Source organism: Bacillus rossius, chromosome 7, assembly GCF_032445375.1.
Source record: "Bacillus rossius redtenbacheri isolate Brsri chromosome 7, Brsri_v3, whole genome shotgun sequence".
Taxonomy (NCBI): Eukaryota; Metazoa; Arthropoda; class Insecta; order Phasmatodea; family Bacillidae; genus Bacillus; species Bacillus rossius.
The window spans coordinates 60,270,980-60,292,896 of NC_086335.1; the positions used below are offsets into that span (position 1 = coordinate 60,270,980).

Here is a 21,917-nt window from a genome sequence, read left to right on the forward strand (position 1 = left end):
AGAGACAGCTACCGAACATGTTGCCAACATCCCCCCCTCTCCCCCCCCGGGCCAGTGGAAATGGATCGGTAACTGCAAGATCAAAAAGTCAACACGCGAGGAGAAACATAATATTCACTAACCTCGAGTTAGGCGCCCGAATTATCTCCATCTCCTGTTCCTCCCCCCCCCCCCCCCCTCTTCTTTTCTGCTGTAAAAGTAAAATTTAGGTTGATGTTATGTGTGTTACATAAATAAGATTCTCGCAAAAATTCGTTATTCTTTTTTTTTTTCGAGAGGAAATCTTTTCGCTCGTCTTTGGCTGAACTATCTCAAATGTTTCAATTTAAATCTCATTTTAAAATTAAATACATAATGCATCTCAGTGCTGGATGGAATATTTTAAACTGTTATACCATTTGTGCATTTATAAATTTTTAAAACATATAATTTAACACACAATAATATTCGTTACATACATAATAAAATAAAGGTTCGGTGATTTTTTTAAGTTATAGAAACATAATTCCCCTTTTTTCACATAAAAATATTTCGCCTACTACATTCATGTTATTGTTATTTTTTGTTATTTCACTTTTAAAACCTCTTTAATCGCCCGTGTGTTCTTTGCAATTTTAAATATTCGTTGGGACGGAAACGGATGCCATTTTACGTTTTCGACGAGCACGATTTTAATTGGCTGATTACACCCAACACCCAAAATATTTTAGAACCTATCCTATATGCAACGTATTTGATGGAAACTCAAGTTATTCAACTTGTCAAACAAAAATGGCTGCGATAGTGACGTTCGCGGTGACGTGTTAAATAATGTCGGAGGGTTATGACAACATATTGTGTTGTGGTGTTGGAAGCGAAAAATTTGACGGTGTGACCAGGACCTTGTAACAGTGTAGGCCGCCGCGGCAGGGGAGAAGAGGGGCTGCCGTACAAGGCGGGTTACTGCTGTACTCGTGCGCCCAAGTCTCCGGGCAGTCTCTCTCGCCCTTGGGGCGCGAGGCAGGCATCCATCACGGAGGCTCGTCGCCTCGATGTCGCCCGCGCGAGCCACGGGGAAGGGAAGCTTACGACGCATTGACCTCCGATCGGTCCCGAACGTGTCCGAGGTTCACCGCTCGCTCGTGAAACTTCGCGATCGGAAATTAAAAAAAAAATTTATAAAGTCCAGCATGAATGTGCCCAGGGTTTTCCCTGTGTCTATGCAGGTTTTACCTGGGCCCAACCTATCTCTAGTTATAGTCCAGATTTAAGAGTGAGGGGAGTTAGTCATGGCGCCAATCGCTGCCGTGGCTGGCCGATCCCCTCCTAGCACATGATGCATGCGACCCTTTCCCTGCATGGCTAATCCCAGCATGACTAGGCTTATAGGCTTCGGCCTGAGACGCACCTAGGTCCCTCCCTAACCCGGACCCCTCCAAGATACACTTAGTTTTAGTTAGGTTAGGAAAAAAATAAAAAAAAAATAGAAAGGATACGTGGCCACTAAGCGCGTTAGAAGTGGAACTTCACACTTCAGAAAACCACTTGAAAAATTAAAATTATCAATAATTAACGTATACGATAAAACTAAACAATAAGTTTCACCTGCAGAGAGTCTTGCAATTGTCCGAATTTACGTTATTCGTAATTCCCTCCTCCCTCTTTCTACTATCGAGCGCCCTCCTAAGTGTAGCATCTTTAGTTACTACACTCATTTGCATAAGTTTAAGTATTTTTAATGCCACTTATCTTATGATCTAAGGGAAAAAGTTTTTTTAAATTTAAGTTACGATACCCTAGACGTGCGTAAAAACCTAACCTATCGGCAAAAATAAAATTAAGATAAAATTAATGTGAGAATATAATTTATGTAACACGCCTAATTTAGCCTACATTTTACATTTAAGACAGCAATATGTAACAGCTTAGCTCTCGGTGTAGGGCTTTTGGTGGCAGTAATTTCGCGAATGCGACAGAAATGTGTAGCAAGCACGGTGCTGCCATCTGTGGCGGATGGCGCTAACTAAAGTTCACCAAGCATCAAGTAACTCTGGAAACATGAACGGACTCTTCAGAGAGAGCATGAAGGGTTGCCTACCTTCTAGGAAATAGACCTGGAGCTGCCTAACTTCGAGGCATTTCTGACGTCACTCACATTGCTAAATTCTGTTTCTGACAAAGGATTTGCTATCAGAGGCCTAACTAGACTAGTTTCCACCTGGGTCAAGAACTCATCTCCTGCACCCCCTTTTTTTTCTCAAACCAACCAAACCGAAACCTTTCACGACAACACCTCATTTCGCCACCACACACTAGATGTATTATAATTATTTGTATTATGTTATGTATAGAGACCGGAAAAATTCGTGGGTTCAATGACCTTCAGGATAGACTCCAATATCCTCTACACACTCGGGCAAATGCCAACTGTCCCTTGGCCGCTGACTTGTGAGTCGTTTCGACTGGGTGGCCTGTGATTCGACACTTCTATGAGTGAGGGTCTCTAATTGGCCCTCAGTCCTCCAGATTAACAGAGAACCAATGGCAGAAGCAGCACTAAGGTATAATTATTTGAATTTTCGCATAACACGAAATGAACCCGCGAATGAATTTTTCAGGTCTCTAAGTATACTTACATGTATTATGTTATGTATCAACGGAGTCTTGACTCGGGGTTAGTAAAACGTAGGTACTCTCTCAGGAAATACTCCCGCGCATCCGCCATTGTTGTACCGTACGTGGCGTACCGCGCGCCGATAACGCACGTACCTGCGTACACGCGTTTTTGAATATTTGCAGAAGGTATGCCTAATCAGTTTGTCAGGTAATTGTGATATGATCTGACAGGGCGCTACGTCGCACGGCCACGCACAGAGAGGCCAGAGGCGACGGAACCTCGCAAGATTGTAGGTGGGTTCCGAACCACTAACTAAGTCCCCGGGTCTGAGGCACGCCGGGCTGTCGGGATCGAAGTCCCGACCCTCGCAAGCAGCGGAGAAGCTTTTTCAGACTTGTTACGACTTTTACTTCCTCTAAATGATCAAGTTTGGTCATCTTTCCAGCAACATCAGCGGCTCGCGAGGAACCGTCGCGCACCGGTCTGAAGACCTCACTAAATCATTCAATCGGCAGTAGCGACGGGCGGTGTGTACAAAGGGCAGGGACGTAATCAACGCGAGCTTATGACTCGCGCTTACTGGGAATTCTTCGTTCATGGGGGAACAATTGCAAGCCCCAATCCCTAGCACGAAGGAGGTTCAACGGGTTACCCGGCCCTTTCGGGCTAGGAGGACACGCTGATTCCTTCAGAGTAGCCCGCGTGCGGCCCAGAACATCTAAGGGCATCACAGACCTGTTATTGCTCAATCTCGTGCGGCTAAGCTGCGCTATGTCATCGCTGGAGGCACGGAAATTCGGTCATTTGGTCGCAGTGTCAATGATTGGATCGAAATCAACCGGGCACGCCCATCTGCGACCGAGAACGAACGATGCCCGTCTATGGAGAGAAGCAAAACGAATCAGGGAGCGCCTTATCAATGATAACAAAATGGTCCACGCTTAGAAATGAGCCAGTTTTGAATTATAGCCTGAAATTCAGCCATAATGAATTAGCTGTCTCTCTCTCTCTCCTTGTCGTCCGCAGCAGGAAGTGCTACTCGCGGCGACCTGTGACCCTTCAGACGTGTGGCGGACGCACCGGCCTTGTGAATACACGTCTTGATCACTCGTGTGGCGTGGAGGAGGAGGGGGAGGGGGAGGGAGCACGCCGTGTTTATGCAAATGGCGGTGATTCAATGCCTGGGGTGAGCGCGGTTAGGGGGGGGGGGGGAGAGACGGGCTGGAACCCTGCCCAGTCGCTCGAGCGGGGATTTATGCGCTCTCTCGATCACGTGACCGCCCTGCGAGGCATGTAGTGGGCGGGGGAGGGGGAGGCGGCAAGCATGGTGCGCGCAGTTGCGGAACACTGACTTCAGTTACTCTGAACTTCAATCCAAAATAATATGCTTGGCATTTTAGAAAAAAACATTCGAAAACTTTTATTGTGTCCACTTTTGTGTTTACCTTTTTGTTTGTTTAGAACGAAATATATACCGGGAATATCAAAATACGGTGCAGTTATTTCGAAGATTCAGCTATTTTAATGATGAAGAACTCTTCGGTTGTTTCAGTTAGATTCTTCGTTTACTGTAATTCCTAAAATTACAATATTTATAACAAATAGCAAAAGTAAGAAATAATAAAATATAAAATGTTAATTTTAATAAGATTAAAGTTCTAATAGTGATCGAACAGAAATAAATCCTGATCAAAGACAACAAAACGTTTTCTCGCTGAGAGAATAATTCCGGGTGAGCCCAGTGGTATTCCAGAGAAATGTGTCCAGACATAAAAATTTATGTAGTTACACTATTATAAAATTTTATTACGTATTTACCACTCTTTTTTTGCTGACACATGATTATTGTGTGTTATTTGAGCGACTATACAGCCTCGTGTTTCCCAATAACACAAGTATGAATAAATTTTTATTTATTTATTTTACTTTGTTTTGTATGATGTTATTTTTCTGTAATTTTTGACTTTATTATCATAAAATATTTATCAGATTGTTGTATAAAGTGCGCCTATAATTATTTGTAATATTATAAATGAGCCTCGGATTAAAAAAAAGTTAAACATTAAGGCTAAACTGTACTGGTTTTTGGAACAGGGCGGAGTGCTAGGGGCTTGCCCCACCTCCGCCGCGGGTTGGCCCGGTGTTGCAGTACCACCGGGATCGGGCCAGCTCGAAATGTAATCAATTTTAAGTTAGTATTAGCCGCCGTGTTGCTGACACTTGTGCGGGTCGGTGCTGACTCACCACAAAAATCGGCAGAGTGATTGTATGTTGTACAGTTGAACCGGAGCGGTTGCTAGTTTATGCAATGCATAATTTATTGATTGTATTTATTTATAATTTTTTTACGAACGGTAATGGCCGACACAATTGCTGCTTCCCCTGTTTTTTTTTACGATAGCACCCCAGCACATGGAATTTATCAACTGTATGCGTATAAAATTAGATAATTTTATTATTAGAGTCCTCGTGTACGCTTTAATTACAATTCCTTCTCGGGTAGTAACCCGCAGTCCCAAATTTTCTATGATTTTTCGCGTCTTCCAAATTTAATTATTAGGGAGAGTGAAAATGACTGAAACGCGTGTTTTCAGAATTATTTTTAAGGCATGAAACATCCGGTACGTACCCCTCAAATCACTAGAGGGTCTTGAATTACACCTTTATTTTCCTTATTCAGCCGTAATTTGCTATGGTTAACGCTCAAAGGGCGTAGTTGCCCAGCGCACGACGAGAGGACCGCGCGCCAGTCCAGAGGAGACAACAATGGCGGCTTCAGGATGACTTTTCGGGAGGGGCTGTAGCACAAAGAAAGGTGGTAGTTGCAAAAAAAAAAATGAAAGTGGTCAGATATTGGCCTTGGAATATTATTTACAAATTACAGGTTTCAAATACAGAAACTTAGTAGCTCCATGCAACCTTCGATGAGATAAAATTTTAACAAATGAAATTAAATATTTAAGTAAACCTACAGGGCCGGATTTAGGGGAGGACAACCGGGGCGAAAACCCCGGGGCTTCCACAAACGGAGGGCCCCCACAATAGAGATTTATTTTCATATTTCATTTCATATAATTCGTGTCTCCGATTATATTTATGTATGTTTTTTAAACACTTAGAGAATCTACTTGATTTCACAATAAATTATTTATTGGAAAACTCGACTGAAAAAATTGTTCATTTTATTTGGAAAAATAATTTGGGGCCAGGGGGCATCCGCTCCTCTGTTGCCCCGAGGCCTCCAGACCTCTAAATACGGCCCTGTATAAACATAAATATACACTAATCAATAAAATTGGTCTCGGGAGGGGCTATCGCCCTTCTGGAGCCGCGCTCGGGAGACACCGCGCTAGAGGCGGCCTCGCCGACACAGATACGCCCCTGACTAGGCGGGGGCCCTCCGAGAGGCACCTGGAAGAATGCAGCCCCGCAGCGCGGAGACATGCCTGGTCTCCAGCGCGTGGGCATCTGTCCCGGGGCATCCGGCTCGAACCTGAGTCCGCAACCGGCAATTAAACAACCCGTGGATGTCGCCATCGAGCGCCGAAGACGCGCAACAAAAAAATAAAAGTGGGCCGAACGGACCGCGACGGTATTGTTTATGGATCGGCGGCCCGTGGCGCACAATCGCATCTCTCTCGTGATTATTTATCGGGCTTGTCGCGCGGAACGGGGCGTAACTCGCGATCACGTGAAATACGAAACAAGATACAATCTGCATCTGGTTAACATATTTAATAATTAATTCCTCGTGCTGCGGCATTATTTATTTTCCCCCGCTGCGTCGAAAGTACAATAAAAAAGAAGAGCCGGGAGAGACATAAGATATTTATCACGTGAGATTAGCGAGATGCATCCAGTGAAAATTTTATCTTCTATAGTCTGTCTCACGCTTAGATAGCAGTACCAAGTAAGACTACAAATTAGTGTTTATTGGCAGTATTATCACAGTTATAGTCATTCTGACAGGAGGGGGGGGGGGGGGGAATAATTCCACGCTAAACACCAATGATTTTTTTTTTTCAGGATAACTATTTGTAGCATTTAATAACAAGGCATTTGTTGACAAAAACAGTTGAAACCAAGATGGCGTCTGTCAATCACAACTCCTTAGAAATAATGAATATTTTAAAATGATGCTCTTGATAAAATACAACAGGAAAATGTACTTTCGAAATTCTCATTCCAAATTTTACTTTACAAAACACAATGTTTCAGATACGTTAATTTTTTTTTCCATTACATTACAAACTTGTGACTTACACCTTTTTGCTCAGTGGCGTAGATCTGGCAACAAAGCACGCCGAAACAAGAACAGCGCTAATGGCATAAATCATGCTTTGGAAAGAGAGAGAGAGAGAGAGAGAGAGAGAATGCCCAACGAAGACACGCTATAGCCCACGGCTAAAATACGCCAGTGTTCAACTTTTTATGATAATATCAACGCCATAATAGGAATAGACTGTCGTTTCGATCATTTAAAAGACATAAAAAATGTTGTAAATAAATGAGATGGTTAGACGCGGAATTTTCCAACAAGCCGTTTAACATTTACTGTGTTTAGACGCGTGTTCTACATAAAGTCTTCCGCGAAGAATGTAAACAAACAAATTGTTATTAAATTTGAATACGTAATCGTTTGGTTCAGACATGCGCAGAAATCAAGTCTTCATTAGTGATTTTACGACTAATTTATATGGCAGTTTCACGAACGTTTGTATTATTACACTTACAAAGTTTTGTGTTATTCTAACTTATATTCACGTAAAAATACCACCAAAAGTGTAAAAGTACAATTGCTATGCTTAGATAAATTTGCAATAGATGTTGGTGTTTTTTACTTAGTTGTATGTAAATTTGCATATGCATTGCATAAATAAATTTACAAATAATGCCATTTTTTTTACTTCAACATTAAAATAAATTTACACAAACTAACACGTGTAAAATTCTTCTTAAAAAAATTGTTAATTTTTATAATATAAGTTACATTTATCTACAATGTATAGGTACTTTACACTAACTTTTTTTCTATCTCTAATATTTTGACTCAACTAAACTTATTTAAAAATCAAGTGAACTGGCCGATTTTAGAACCTATGCCCTTTCGATTGCTGTTCGAAATTTTGATCTCTTGGCCATGGTGCAAATTGATTACAGGAAGTAAAAAAGTATAGCACTTTCGTCACGAAGTAAATTTAACGAGATTTGGCTAATTACGCATTTTTGTATGAACTTAGTAGTTGTAGATTTACTTTTACGAATATTGTGCACTTTTAAAATGACGCAAGTGTATTTTTAAAAAATAAGATGTAGTGATACAAAATTATAACAAAATAATTTACACCTATTGTAAGTGTTTTAACATGAACATTCAAATGTGCACTTAAACTCGTTAGTTGTAAGTTTAGTCGTTAATGCATGAAATTTAACCTAGGCATGTTGCATGATTTGATTTTTCAGCAAAAATTTGTGTTAAAATAGGTACACTTAAGTTTTTAAAAACTACACGACAAAATTATGAAATTTTAAAAAAATGTGTATATACGTGATTTTAGGAATTGTTTTTACATTGTGTGTAGAGCCTAGGCAAATACAACTGGTCTGATCACTCAATAGGATTGTGTTTTGAAAACACTAATGCAGTCAACGTCATAAAATTAGGATTAATCTGACATCGACTAAAATATGGTATACTCGAGAGGTATAAAAGTAGAAGTTTTGAAAACAAATAAAAAGTCTGTTCAATTCTTCATTTATATTAGAAATATTTAGCTTGAAAATGTGGCTAAGAAGGTTTTTCTGCATATATTTTTTATGTCAGTTTTAACAACACGTGATTCACTGAACTTCTTGAGGCTAAGCCGTATTTCCTTCGGACAGCGGTCTGCTTTCAACAGTTTATCGGTAAAAAAGAAAAGAGAAATAAATATGCATATGCCGTGTTACAAATAACGTTTAAGTGCAGTAACAGGTTGTGAAACGGCCATTTCGAGCGACGATTACCCAACGGTGACGAAGCCTCAGTCTGTGGCTGACAACCAATACAAGGTTGGTGAAGGAGTGGAGGGGAGAGGAAAGAGCTCTAATGATGACTCGTGGTTGACTAAATATGAGTGGACGGCTAAGCGTCAGACGGCGACAGCACACGTCTGCGGATGGCTCGCGACTTGGCGGCGGAACCTGTTCTGCTACGCCAGGGATGTTAGACGTACCAACTTGTTGGTACACATACCATTTTTCAGGGTCTTGTACCATGTACCAAGTATAAATTGTGCTGGTATGCAGAAATACCAACTTTGAACATCGACCATACGCGATGCGCCATGCATTACCAATTAACATTAGGCGTGGACGAATAATTTGAATAGTTGCGTTTTAATAATTCCATCTGTATACGTTCAATAAAACTGCATTTTAAGAGAAATTTTTAAGTGCTAATTTAATTGAAACCATTCATACTAGGTGCTAAAGTTTTTATGGCCATCTTATAATTTCAGAAGCTAGTTCTGTAGAAATTGATCACAGCGCCATGCCGTATTGCCGTCATGGCGTGCGGATTGAATAAAAAATAGGTTACCAACCTTATCATACTTTATTTGTTGACAATTGTGTAACCTTTTATGTTTCCAAAGTATATATCGTATTAAAGCAGTTTATATAAATATCATTTATATATATATATATATATATAATCTATGAAAAAAAAATCTACAGGATCTTTGTCAGTGTAAGATCTTGGAGTGTACCAGTTTTTCTTCTTCAGATACCAGCTTTTAGTGACATCTGTACCAGGTTCGTTGAGCCACTGTCTAACATCCCTGTGCTACGCGCTGGCAACCATGTACACACGCGACGGTTAGCGGAGTCGTACATCTCGCGCCCGCTCGTCGCTCGAAACTGCAGCTGTCAGCGACCAGCTCCCAGCATCATCGGGAACACGCTTCTCTACAAACTGCATTAGCTCCTACACAATCACTCACTCACCGACAACCGACTCTATAGCGCCAAAGAGATGTGTATACCGTGGATACAAGTGTATCATGAAGCACAAAAATATTAGCCTACTCCATAGAGATGTGTATAAAATAGAAAATGGAAGAGTAACAATGGAATAACATTTGAAATACAGCTACGTATGTTGAAAACGCATTAATTCTTAAATGAAAGTGTTTGTTATATTCATCATTAAGTGCCGTAACTATGCTTATAATTACTAAAAAAAAGCTTACATCTAAGAAAGTTTAGATCTAAACAAAAAATGGTAGAATTTTTTTTTTGAAATCCAAGTTTGAGTCAATGGAAATATTTTGATGTTATTTTGAATTTTTTACTTATGTCTTTTCGAAAATCTTAAGTTTTTGTTTTTTAAATATACTTATATCTTGTTATTAGAAATCCGTTGATAGTTTTTTTATGTGTATATATATGTGTATGTTTTCCCGAAAGTGTTTTAAAGCAGTTTTGCTGTTTTGTAGTTATGCCCTTTTGAAATTTTTTATTAGTATTTTTTTTGTGGTCACTTAATTTATTGTTGCTAAAATTACCGGTTAATAGTGCAGATGCACTTTATACATATAATTTTTGTCAAATATATTTTTATCATTATATAGGCCTATCATTAATAATTTTCATTTGTACAATATTAAATTTTTTTATAAAAATTTTGTGAATATAAAATTAAAGTGTTTGTTACATTCTTTTTCAATCCGCTGATTTATTGTTCACTTGCTGCTCAGCAACATTAATAACAATACTTCCTTCTACGAATGAAATTACGTCACCTTGAAGAAGCATGCCAACAAATAATAATAATAAGTCTACAGTGATTAATGGCTCCCATCACAAATAAAATAAACTGATACGGTGGTCACTCACATTAATTACACTTCAACGTTGTTTCCTTTCGAGCATAATAAGAAATACGCGTGGTAATTATGCCACGAAGTCATTTGATTTCTTGTTTGATAACTGCCGAACGGGTGGGCCGAATTTGGTTCCAAGCTCCATTTGTTGTGGGTTCCGACTTTGGACTTGATAGTTGCAAGCTTAACTAAGAATCTTGGATCGACAGAGGATAGGAAACTTGCGGATTGAACAAGAGATAATACTTGTGATATGGTTGGCTGGATGTTTTATCTCCAACACGCTAGCTCATTGAAACTAAATTACCTAAGACTTCAGCGACCATTACGGAGAAACTAATCCCGAATCGCCAAGCATAAATAAATATAGATTTTTTTTTTAATTTTAGTTCATGTGCTTGGGTTCAGAATACGCCGGCATCTCAACTTGTCAGGATACCAATTTATCTACGACTTATTTTAAGTTAAAAAATAATTCTACAACTATGGAGAGGATGTCTGTTCGACTAAAGTTGTAGTTACTTTGGTTAGAGACTGGTTAGCAAAACAAATCGTAGACGCATAAAGGCTAATGCTAAATGTTTGTTCATTTGCTTGGAAAGAACTCGCTAGGAAGACTCGTAGAAATGTCATCACGAAGTGAGTATTGTTTAACAAAGATTTAACCACACATCTTCAAGGAATTTTTCTTAAACATCATAATGGTAAAAAACAAATAAGTTAGCTATCCAGATGGGAAAGGAGGGTTGGTGGGAGGGTGGTAATTTTCTTTTGACTTCAAGACAAAAAATTGGTTAAAGATGGTTGTTTCAACTGATATCGAGACATTCATTGAGTTGGTCATGAGTGGCCAGCCCTGTGGGAAATATCTAATGTTGATTACGCTAGTAAACTTGTGGCAAAAATATGTGGTACGTAATTTAAGAACATAGTGCAATATCAACTTAGTATTGATTCGTTATTATAAATCCACAATAATCAGAAATTATTCTTGATACATGATAATACTTTATTTTCTAAAGAACTATTGTTCATTAAGTGTTGCACATTTGTCCAGACATTTTATTATGTCATGCCACTCATACAGTTTATACCTGATTGTGACTCAACAGGTATACATCGACACTACTTCAACACCAGTTTCAAAATTTGGCTCATTTCATTGAACGTTTCTGGTGACGTTATAAAGAAGTTATAAAAATTGATTTCTTTCCGTCTGGCAGCACTGATAGGATGCGTCCATAAATTATTTGGTCTTGATTAGTTTTTGATGTGTAATATCTTAGTTCTCGGTACACGGCATTTGGTAGGAGTAATGGAACGGGAATGTTTAACCACAGTGCTGCCATCTGTGGCGGATGGCTTGAACCGAAGTTCATAGAGACGAAGGGAAACTTGTTGGTATCAACTGATTAGTGCTTTTAACAAAACAGGCAGTATTTTATAATATTCCTTGTCGAAAAGCAGGTCCTAAAAAGGGTTTTGTATTTTTCCGGGACTTAGCGCCTTAATCATTACATAGTTTAACCTTTCACTCTGCTAATCGATTTATTCGATAGTCGACGTAGTTGCTCCGGCAGCGAATTCTAGCGGCGGGTGCGAAAAACTACGCGTGATTATTCGCGTCCAGAAATATATTTTAAACCACAATTTTCGTTTATTTATCACGCTCGTCATTAGAATTCTACGTTGCATTTTGTGTCCGAGTATCGTTTTATAAGTGCATTTACAACGTGAGAACACATGGATTAGATGTTGCACATCTCTTGAAGTTCCGAAAGACTAGCCCACATTTTTTTGAGGTGACAACGTTTAATAAATCGATGAACGCCGGCTGCACGCACTAAAAGGGATGACTCATTGTCCCGTTACGCTCATTGTACGCTTGCGCTGCATCTATCTCTCTTCCACTCGATTGGAACAACCATCGATTTGACTTTTTCGAGGCACATTAAACTTGAAACACTCCCATTTGTTTTCTACTTTTCCTATCATCGCCCTATCCTTAACAGAATAACACTGATTGGAAGAAGTTAAATAGCAAACATGTATAAAAGTTATAGTTAAAATAATCTGTTCGTTAAAGTAATAAGCATATTTGGATTAATGAGTGCAAATAAAAGTAAATTTATCAATTAAATTGTAAATTTCATTTCACTCCTTCTTTGTATCCATACAAAATAGTGATAATTCAATAAAAATGATTCAATTTTATTCATAAAAGTATGCAATCATTTCATCAATGTTTTGTTATGACGTTGTCACGTTAAACTATTGTCCGTAAACCGACTTTATAGACAACCAATTTTTTCTTCATATGGACACATTCGCCCATTATCAACGCAATTAAAATGGAATTAACGCCCACTGCGCAAGAGGGCGGCGCTCACTCCAGCGAACAGTTGAACACCGGGTGATATCGCCTGGGATCTCCTTAGCAGTCGGGAAACTGGCGCTGGAAAGTCTCCGACGCGGCAACTGCAGTTGCCTTGTCTCGGCAACTCAACTCGCGAACCACCGACCGCCGCCAGCTCAGTTGCCCGAGTGAAAGGGCTCCAAGAAAATGAATTTTACGAATTAAATCATTTTCGAACTACAAAAATTTGACAATACTAATGTTGGATGGCAACGACGTGCCTGAGAAGACATTCTTGTGCGGCAGGAAGAAAAAAATTAAACTTTTTATCAGCCGGATCTTGACCGCCAAGAAGTACCGACATTTCCTTTCCCGTGGGAGTGTGGTTGAACTCAGCCGCTGGGAGTTATTCAACGACTACACGACACGTAGACACGCAGTTTCCTGTGACACTACGTACGTGGGAAGAAACGTCCGAGGAATGCCAACTGCCGCGACGAAGGCGTCTGCGATGAAAGGAAGATTTTGTTGTAGCAGCCGTGTTTCGTATCCTCAACTATTCGAATTCTTTTCAAAATCGGTTACGTGTAGGTATTTATATTTTATGACCGAGTTCCGCATCTCTCAACTTATCTTCACTTGTGAAGGGAAATTTATGAATTTGCCAGGTAGAAATATTTTGTGCTAATGATTTTTTTTTCGGGAAGGGGAGAGAGGTATTTAAACACCAAACTAAACGATATATAATAGTTAACTAAATAATATATTTTTTAACTACAATTAGTTTTTAAACTTCTATATATTTTTATTACAAAAAAATTACTTTCTATTGCCAGAAATTTTATTTACAGAATAACTTAGAATAATAAAAATACATCCTGAATTATATAACTTTGATTAGACGAATAACATTTTCTGTACCCGACGGTCCTTTTGGTCCTTTATTTTTTCCGCATATTTTATCGTTAATTTTTTTCTCCCGAGTTATTTTTCTTGGTTAACGAATGCTACCAGTGGCTCGACGGAGAAAAAAACAAAGGCCAGGTTGTATTTAGGAATTAGGTCACAGTTCGCGCTCGCTTATAACCAAATATTCGATAGCATGTCAGAACAGTTTCCCAAATGTTGGTAACAGATGGGAAAACGTTGAAGACTGCACGGTGTCGCGAACGAAAAGAACCTCACAGCACTGGTTATATATAATCTAGCGATAGCCCATCGAGAATTTACATTTGTCATCGTAAATTTACTAGCACTTAGCTGGATTCCTATGAACGTTAAGACATTAGAATCGTCTTGGAGTATAAACAGAAACCTAACTTGTTGAGTCTACATACAACAAAAACCACTCATTTTACATTCACGCACCTGTTTACCCTGATTTTACAGAAACTCAGAAGTTGGGATAAGGTCGTAATTCATACGAAGATCCAGTTATATGAAACAACCGCACACCCTTAGTCTATCTGAGGTGCATGCATGCCTGAAATGTTCGTAAATATACTCCCCCCTCCCCCCCCCCCCACAAGGTATGTTGGGCATTAAAAGAGTTATGTAAACCACACTGCATTCTGCGGTGAAGTCAAGGACAAGAAGCTATGCGTGTAACGGTAAGTTACCTGATCAAAATACAATTGAGCTCTTTGTTACACAACAAGGTTATGGCGTGTTCATGGTTGATTCTAAACGTTTCATAAAAAATTTAAATATGGTGGCTGCAGAACCAAAAGTAAACAACTGTAGTCCTGGACGAAACACGTTTATGAAACTAGTTTGGGACGAAGTGTGATGCTCCATCTCAGAGATTAAAACCATCAATCTTAAATAATTACGGCCACAACTTGGCCATTAGATCCACTAGGGCCCTGGGCGGTGTTATGTAACAAAAATGTCCCAGATTTTGACTGCATTACATATCAATTATTTTTCTTTGCACTTTAGCAAAATGAATTTTTTTTCTATAAGTTTCTATAAGTTTTAAGAGATGTGTAACATCTAACCTCAGTAACGAGCAAACTCATTTGTTCTCGTGTTTGAAATACGCTTATATAACGAAACTCTGACACGAAATTCAACGTAGAATTCTTTAAAATAATGCCGAGCTTGATAATTATATACGCGCAAATTGTGTTTTCGACTACATTTCTGGACGCGAATCACACGTAGTTACCGCATCCGCCGCTAGAATTCTCTGCCGAAGCAGATACTTCGACTATCGAATCATTCGATAAGCAGGCCGGGGAGGGGGAAAGGTGCATGAAAAGTAAAAAGAAGGTTAAAAGACTCCATTTTAGATAAGATATGTCTTATAAAGTACATCTTGAGCTATTTAAAAATTAAATTTAAAATTTGAGCTAATTAATTAAATACTTATCAAAGACGGAAATTATACCTAGGTATTATTAATTTAGTCTGAATCTACTATATTAACTAAGTTATTATAAATAGCATCTAGATATTAAGTATTTAGTTCCTTTACCCTCGTGTTCGCCCCCGTATTCACCTTGGTTATTTAAAAACGCCGGAGTTCAGAAACCGGACCTTCCAACTTTTTCCAAATAGCTCCACGATATTGTTCTGCATAAAATAACTACTCACAATTCATAATTATTTCAACAAAATGAGATGTCTATTTGAGTACAGTTGGAAAACAAAAGCGCATTGTTATGTTTTCGTCAGCAGATTTTCATAGTTTTTCCATGGACAATCGTTGGTCAATGGTGGCTATTTTTTTTTAGGCCCCTGGCAAATTTTTATTTAGTACGAGTCCAAACAGTCTAAGAAAGACCTCTGGTGGCACTTTTAGTGACTACTCACTGTCTACTGAATACATTTTTTTTAAAAACTAATGCAAGAAATATTGTCTTATTTCGTTCCATTCATCAAAAGAACGAGCTAATATAAAATAAGTTTTTCCTTCCTAAAAATATATTGTAATTTTAATTTTTTAGTTTCGTAAAAAAATAGGTACCTACTCTATAAACTTTTAAAAGTATTGGTTAAGCCGACGATAAAGTAAATTGTAATTTAAAACATTTTTACTCACATTTACATCAGTGTTTTATGTTTTTTCTTTTGTCAGATTGCAAACCGTACTACAAAGAAAAAAACAGTCGTAATGTTTATGGCGATACTAGCTGCCCGACCCGGCTTCGCACGGCTATACTAATGGAAAAAAATTAAGCCACATCTCCCATTTACAGCAATGGTAAATAAAAAAAATTCAGTGAAAATTTATTACAATGCTGTATAATGTACCGGAAAGAAAATGAATAGTACCGATGGTTTCCCGACTCGTGCACGCAACGTACAACTGATGTACCCGTACTTCGCTACAGCAGTCTACAGGCAGATCACTCTTGCGCCGCTCATTATACATGCCCCTCCTTGTGGGTACGCCACTGCCGCGCGATGCCCGTTGCCATGGAGACGCAGAAGGCATGAACAATGCAAAATCCTGTTCTCATGCAGACAAAGTACCCACTTTGCCTGGTTTTAACCATCCATTGGATCTAATTTTCGGAAAATGTCATCCTGCGTAATATAAGGAACATTAATGTGAAGTTTCAAGTCTGTAAAATATATATACTTGAAAAAAAGGGCAATAATAAAACAAATTAAACACAGAGAGAGGGAAAAAACAATAGTTTAGGTTTGCGATTTAAAGTGATAAAAAGTATTTAAATACTAACTGAACTCTTATGAGGGTACTGATTGCTTCGTTGTTAATATCACACAGGTGTTTATTACTTGTATGGGAAAATTAAGAATGATAAGGCATCTAGTGCGTGGCAACAATGTTAATAGGCAATAGGAAATAAACTTCTAGCGCCTGCGGCATTGTCAACACACACTTCGTACGTGTACTGCATGTTGTATCTAACCCCCTCCAACGCATTTGATTCTAAATTGGACTTTTAGTAAGGATCCCTAATGTTATTGATAATATAATATAGCCTATAGCCTTCCTCGATAAATGTACTATCCAACACTGAAAGAATTTTTCAAATCGGACCAGTGGTTCCTGAGATTAGCGCGTTAAAACAAACAAACAAACAAACAAACAAACTCTTCAGCTTTATAATATTAGTATAGATTAAGAGTAGGTATGATACGGTGCGGACAGCAATACTTTAGCTGAGGAAACGATTCGACTTGGATTTAAGGGGGGGGGGAGGCTCACTAGCACTGAACTACATGATACCGTTAGTGCGCGCTCCGACCACCAGCTGCAGGTCTGTCGCCGCGGCTGTCCCAAGGAAACAGCCCGCCTCGCTCGTGGCCAGGGGCGGCGCGGGGTCGAAGGTCACGCGGCAGTCGCGCTCCAAGCGGCCACGCTCGGCAACAAGCGGAGAAATCCAAGATGGCGCGGCCCTAATAACCCTCAAAGCTCGGTCTCACGCGCCAACTTGGCAATTCAGTTTTTTTCCTTTTGTCCGTCCCGTCACGAACGGCCGTTTCTTTTAATTCATTACGACAGCTCCTCCTTTGCCAATTCGTGTTTCGCCTCGAGTTTCTTCAACATATATTTAACTAAATATTATTTAATATTGGTGAAACGACACGCAAGTCATTATTTTTATGATCATTTTTTCAAGCTGTAAAATTTTACGCGGTTAAAGTTTTGTTGAGGGAAATTTATGACCCAACAACAAATGCAAGAGGGCCGCGGGAATAAATTTTCCACGAAGAGCCCTGGAATAATAGTGATGACGAGAAAATGACATAACCAACTAGGCGAGCGAGACACGCACAACCATCAATAATCCAACACTCCTTCTTTTTTATTATTATCTCTATATGCCTCCAGCAGACCTACTCATTAGACTAATAGGTTCATCCTTGCGGTGGTGTGACAGGTTCTGCATCACCGCGGGCTGCGGACAAAGGAATGTTCCCGGGAGCGTCGGCCATTTTGTTTATCCCGGCAGGAGGAATCGAGAACGTAGTCTTGAAGAATTCTAAAGAGGGAAGGGGGTTGTTTAAAGGGTTGTTCTGAGACGTCTGAGACGCTGTAATGCTGCGCTCTCTCTCGCAACGAGCGCTGTGAACGGTTTTTGTAACTTTTTTTGTTAGAGATTATTGTGTTTAGGCCCGTTCTACAATGGCACGGAGGCGGAGACGGATCTCACCGAACGAAGTATATCTACAATGCCACGCATGCGCACACGCACCCGTACGAATTAGCTCGACAAATGCTCAGCTTTTCCGTTTACATGACTCAGTGCGACCAGTAGAAGCAGAGTATTTAGCAGCGGTGGTAACAATGCTTGTTTATGTTCTAAATACGTTATAAATTGTTGAAAGTACAAGAATATCTATATGTTAAATTATGAATTTGTGTTTTTTTTTAAATTATATATGCAAATACTGATCGTGTTATGTATGGTCTCAAAGTTATTTTTTTAACTAAAGAATATTTCTCATTGTTTGCCATTCGTTAGGCTTCCGTGCATTGAGGAAGCAGCAGAGACGCAAATAGTGAAATGTTCCGGAAGATACGTCTCCGTTTACGCGCCATTGTAAAACGGGCCTTAGAGGCAGTTGAAGCGTATTTTGAAGTCCACACCAAGTTAATTTTTTCCCCCTAGACTAAGTTTGATCTAAAGTGTAGTGATGTATAAGATGGGCCCAGGTTGGGTATGGATCTTAAGAGCATCTCTGACTTAAGCCTTTAAACCTACTCATGCTGGTTTTCAATATGCAAGAGAGGGTACTACACGTCGTGTGTTTTATTAAAGAATTAGAAAACTCCCTTATTTTAGTTATAGTCTCAAGGGAGAATTAATTCGCACCAATATTTTTTTACAGATGATTAAAACTAAATTAATAATACTATAGTTGGAAGTTAATAAATGGTTTATTCAATTCAATAAGTGCTATTTTATAATTATGAGAACCTTAAACCCTAGCATAAATAGAGACTATAAAATAATTTATTATACATTTTGGAATTAATTGTTTTCTGTGTAGCCTTTGACGTAAAAAAAACTTTATTTTGTCAATCATGTGTAATGTTTGGTTCGCATTGTGGAAACTTATAAATGACTGCATTTTATGGAAGTAACTGTATTTAACGACGGAAATCATAAACCTTGCAGACGTGGTCAAGCACCATTTCGGCAATGTTTTGGACGTATGCAATATGGCGATGGAGAGGTAAAACAAAGATGTGTGCGAGTACTTATGTACGCGATTTGTAAGTTATGCTTACTTGGCGTGATGAAAAAAAAAAAAAACAACTTTAATTTATACTTGTATGTATCATTTTTTTTTTCGTCCAGTTGATTTCTTATGCATGCTTCGCGCGCATCGTAAAAATTCATTCTCATGATTTTTTTTTTTGTTTCATAACGCGCCTTAAAGAAGTATAACTTCAGAAAAATTGGTTGTCTGTAAAGTCGGTTTACGGACGATAGTTTAACGTGACAACGTCATAACAAAACATTGATATAATGATTGCATACTTCATGAATAAAATTGAATCATTTTTATTTTAATAATAAAAGAATAAATACTTGAAATTATACTAGTTATCATATTTTTAAAATGCAAGAATATTTTAACCTTTATTGCCGAAATTGTTGTTGTAATAAGCAATGAAAACCACATTAACTTTTCACTTCACTTTATAAAAAAGTCGAGTGGAAGAGAGATATATGCGGCGCAAGCGTACAATGAGCGTAACGGGACACAACGTAACGGAACAATGTGCGTAACGGGACACTTTTTCGTGCGTGCAGGCGGCGTTCATCGATTTATTAGACGTCACGCCAAAAAATAAAAGTTGACTTCTACTACGTCGCAGAATGTCGTCCCCTGACAACTGTCAAGGCCTACACTGCGCCATAAACGAGGCTGAAATGTACGCGGGGTGTTTTGTCATGCGTAACGTGCAAATGTCGAAGTTCCGTAACCAAATGAGAAGCGTCGACGCACGGGCCAGGCCAGCGCGTGCTTCCTGTCGAACCCGAGCACGTGTTGCACGTGCCGCACGTGCCGCGGGGATTGTGGAGGGGGGGGGGGGGAGGGGGGATGTCCGAGGTCGACGTCATGGAACCCGGAATGTCAGCGGGAGCACACGCATGCCTTTGGAAGTTCGTTAGCTGAAAGATCGTCCAAATACGGACTTTCTTGTGGTGACGTGCGGAAACTAAAAACAAATAAATAAATGTGAGCGAATCTTTCAGTACTTGCAAGTGACGTGTGGTAACGTCTAACCTTCATAACGAGCAAACTCATAATATGTTCTTCCGTTGAAAATATATTTATAACATTAAAATGAGACACGTAATTTAACATCGATTTTTTTTTTAAAATAATGCCGAGCGTAATAAATATAAGCAAATTGTTTTTTTATTTTTTTTCAAATACATATTTTTACGCAAATCACACGTATTTTCCGCACCCGCTGCTATAATTTGCAGCTATGTCAACTGTCGAATCATCCGATTTGCAGAGCGAACTTTAAAACTATATAATGAAAAGTCTTCGATAAAAGCCAAAAAGACTTTCAAAAAAATACTATACCCGGCTTTGGACCTGATTTTCAACAAGGAATTTTATTAAAACCCATATTGTTAAAATTCACTTAACAGTTAATGCCTTTGGCTTTGCGAACTTTGGTTCACGCGATCCGCCACAGATGGCAGCACCGTGGTGACAAATTTCCGTTCCATGCGACTTCGTTCACGAAATTACTCGTTCTAAATGCCGTAGGCCTATACCGTGAGCTAAGATTTTCAACACAATAAAAAATAAGTACTGTAAAACTTATCCGAATGTGGAATCAAGCGAATGAGCAAGAATGCTAGTGCGCAAGTATGCAAGTATGTTGCCGTCTGTGTTTCCGGAAAGTAATTTGATACATGATTTCGCCTTCAATGAAGCACACAATGAAGATTTGCAACTGTGACAAACGTGGCGACCAAAAAACCTACAAACAGCATGAACAGTTGTCCGACTCTTTTAATTTATCAGTTATTTCCTCTCCTCTATACCTCTCTGCCGTCGATCGCCCCACTCTCCTTAATGTTGTACTTGTCGTTGTGCTCTGAATAAAAAACAAATGAAACGAAAACAAGGCACGTCTCAGATGAAGTGTGCAAGCGGGCTGCGCGCTGCCGGAAAGGAAACTCTCGCCTTGACACAGAACTCGCCCCTCGCTCTAGCCTTGCTAGAAAAATAATAACAACAATCACCATCAGCATCGACAGCTATTAACTGCAGCTCCGTAGGAGAGGCCTTGCGGCTTGAGTATAAAAAAAGAAAAAAAGAAATAAGGAAGGAAAAAAATATTTAAAAAAACTACGTCGTCGGCCGTGTCTCTCCACATGCGCGCGTGTGTGTGTCTGTATCCCTCCGCCGAGCCGTGTGGTTAGCCGTGGGCACGCGGGCAAGAAGGGGCCGCCCCATTGGTCAAGGCTGTCGCTAGCCGGCCCGTGATTGGCCGGCGAGATAGCGCGCCCCGCCGTATAAGGGAAGCCGGAGGCCTCCGGAGCCGGCCTGCTGGTTCCGCGCTCTTAAAAAAACTGCTTCCCAGTTTCCCCGCTGCCTACGTTTTGTCGTTTCCGATGCGGAATGGTGGACGTTCCGTCAGCGGCGAGGCCATTTCACAAGGACCTCGGTCATTGTCTCAGGTTTCTTTCCTTCTTTTTTTGCTTCGCTGTTAGTTTTTTTTTAAAAAAAAATCCGTAAATGTACTGTAATTTATAAGAAGTAGTTCGAAACAAAACAAAAAGTTGTTAGTAATCTCTAGAGACACCTGTATTTCGCGAATACATTTCGTGTCAAGGTATTTCACAAAATACTGTAGCTTTTCTCCTGTGGTTATTGGCTGAGGTCGGTGAGAGAGGTGTCGTCCCGCTCTTGACGGGGCCGATGAGAATGTGGTCAACCGTACTGCTGCACCCCTCACAATTTGCCATGAGTCTTAGAAAAAGCTACAGTGTTTTGTGAAATACTGTGCCGTTAATTAGTAATTTCGACACGATATATTTTAAATTTTTGTGTGGAAATTTTATTTGCTCTACTATAGTGTAATTTTAATTTGTTAGTCTGGTGTACTCCTCTGAGTTAAACTTTGTCTCAGTGCTCTGAA

The 21,917-nt window shown here is 39.5% G+C and overlaps 1 protein-coding gene and 1 pseudogene across 1 annotated transcript in view; one reads left to right on the plus strand and one right to left on the minus strand.

Moving 5' to 3' along the window:
* The window catches only part of LOC134534147 (death-associated protein kinase related-like), a 159,137-nt gene that overhangs the window by 28,894 nt on the left and 108,326 nt on the right, over nucleotides 1-21,917 (minus strand). The gene's annotated exons all lie outside the window — the stretch shown is intronic.
* Nucleotides 4,607-4,770, plus strand: LOC134534636 (U2 spliceosomal RNA; annotated as a pseudogene).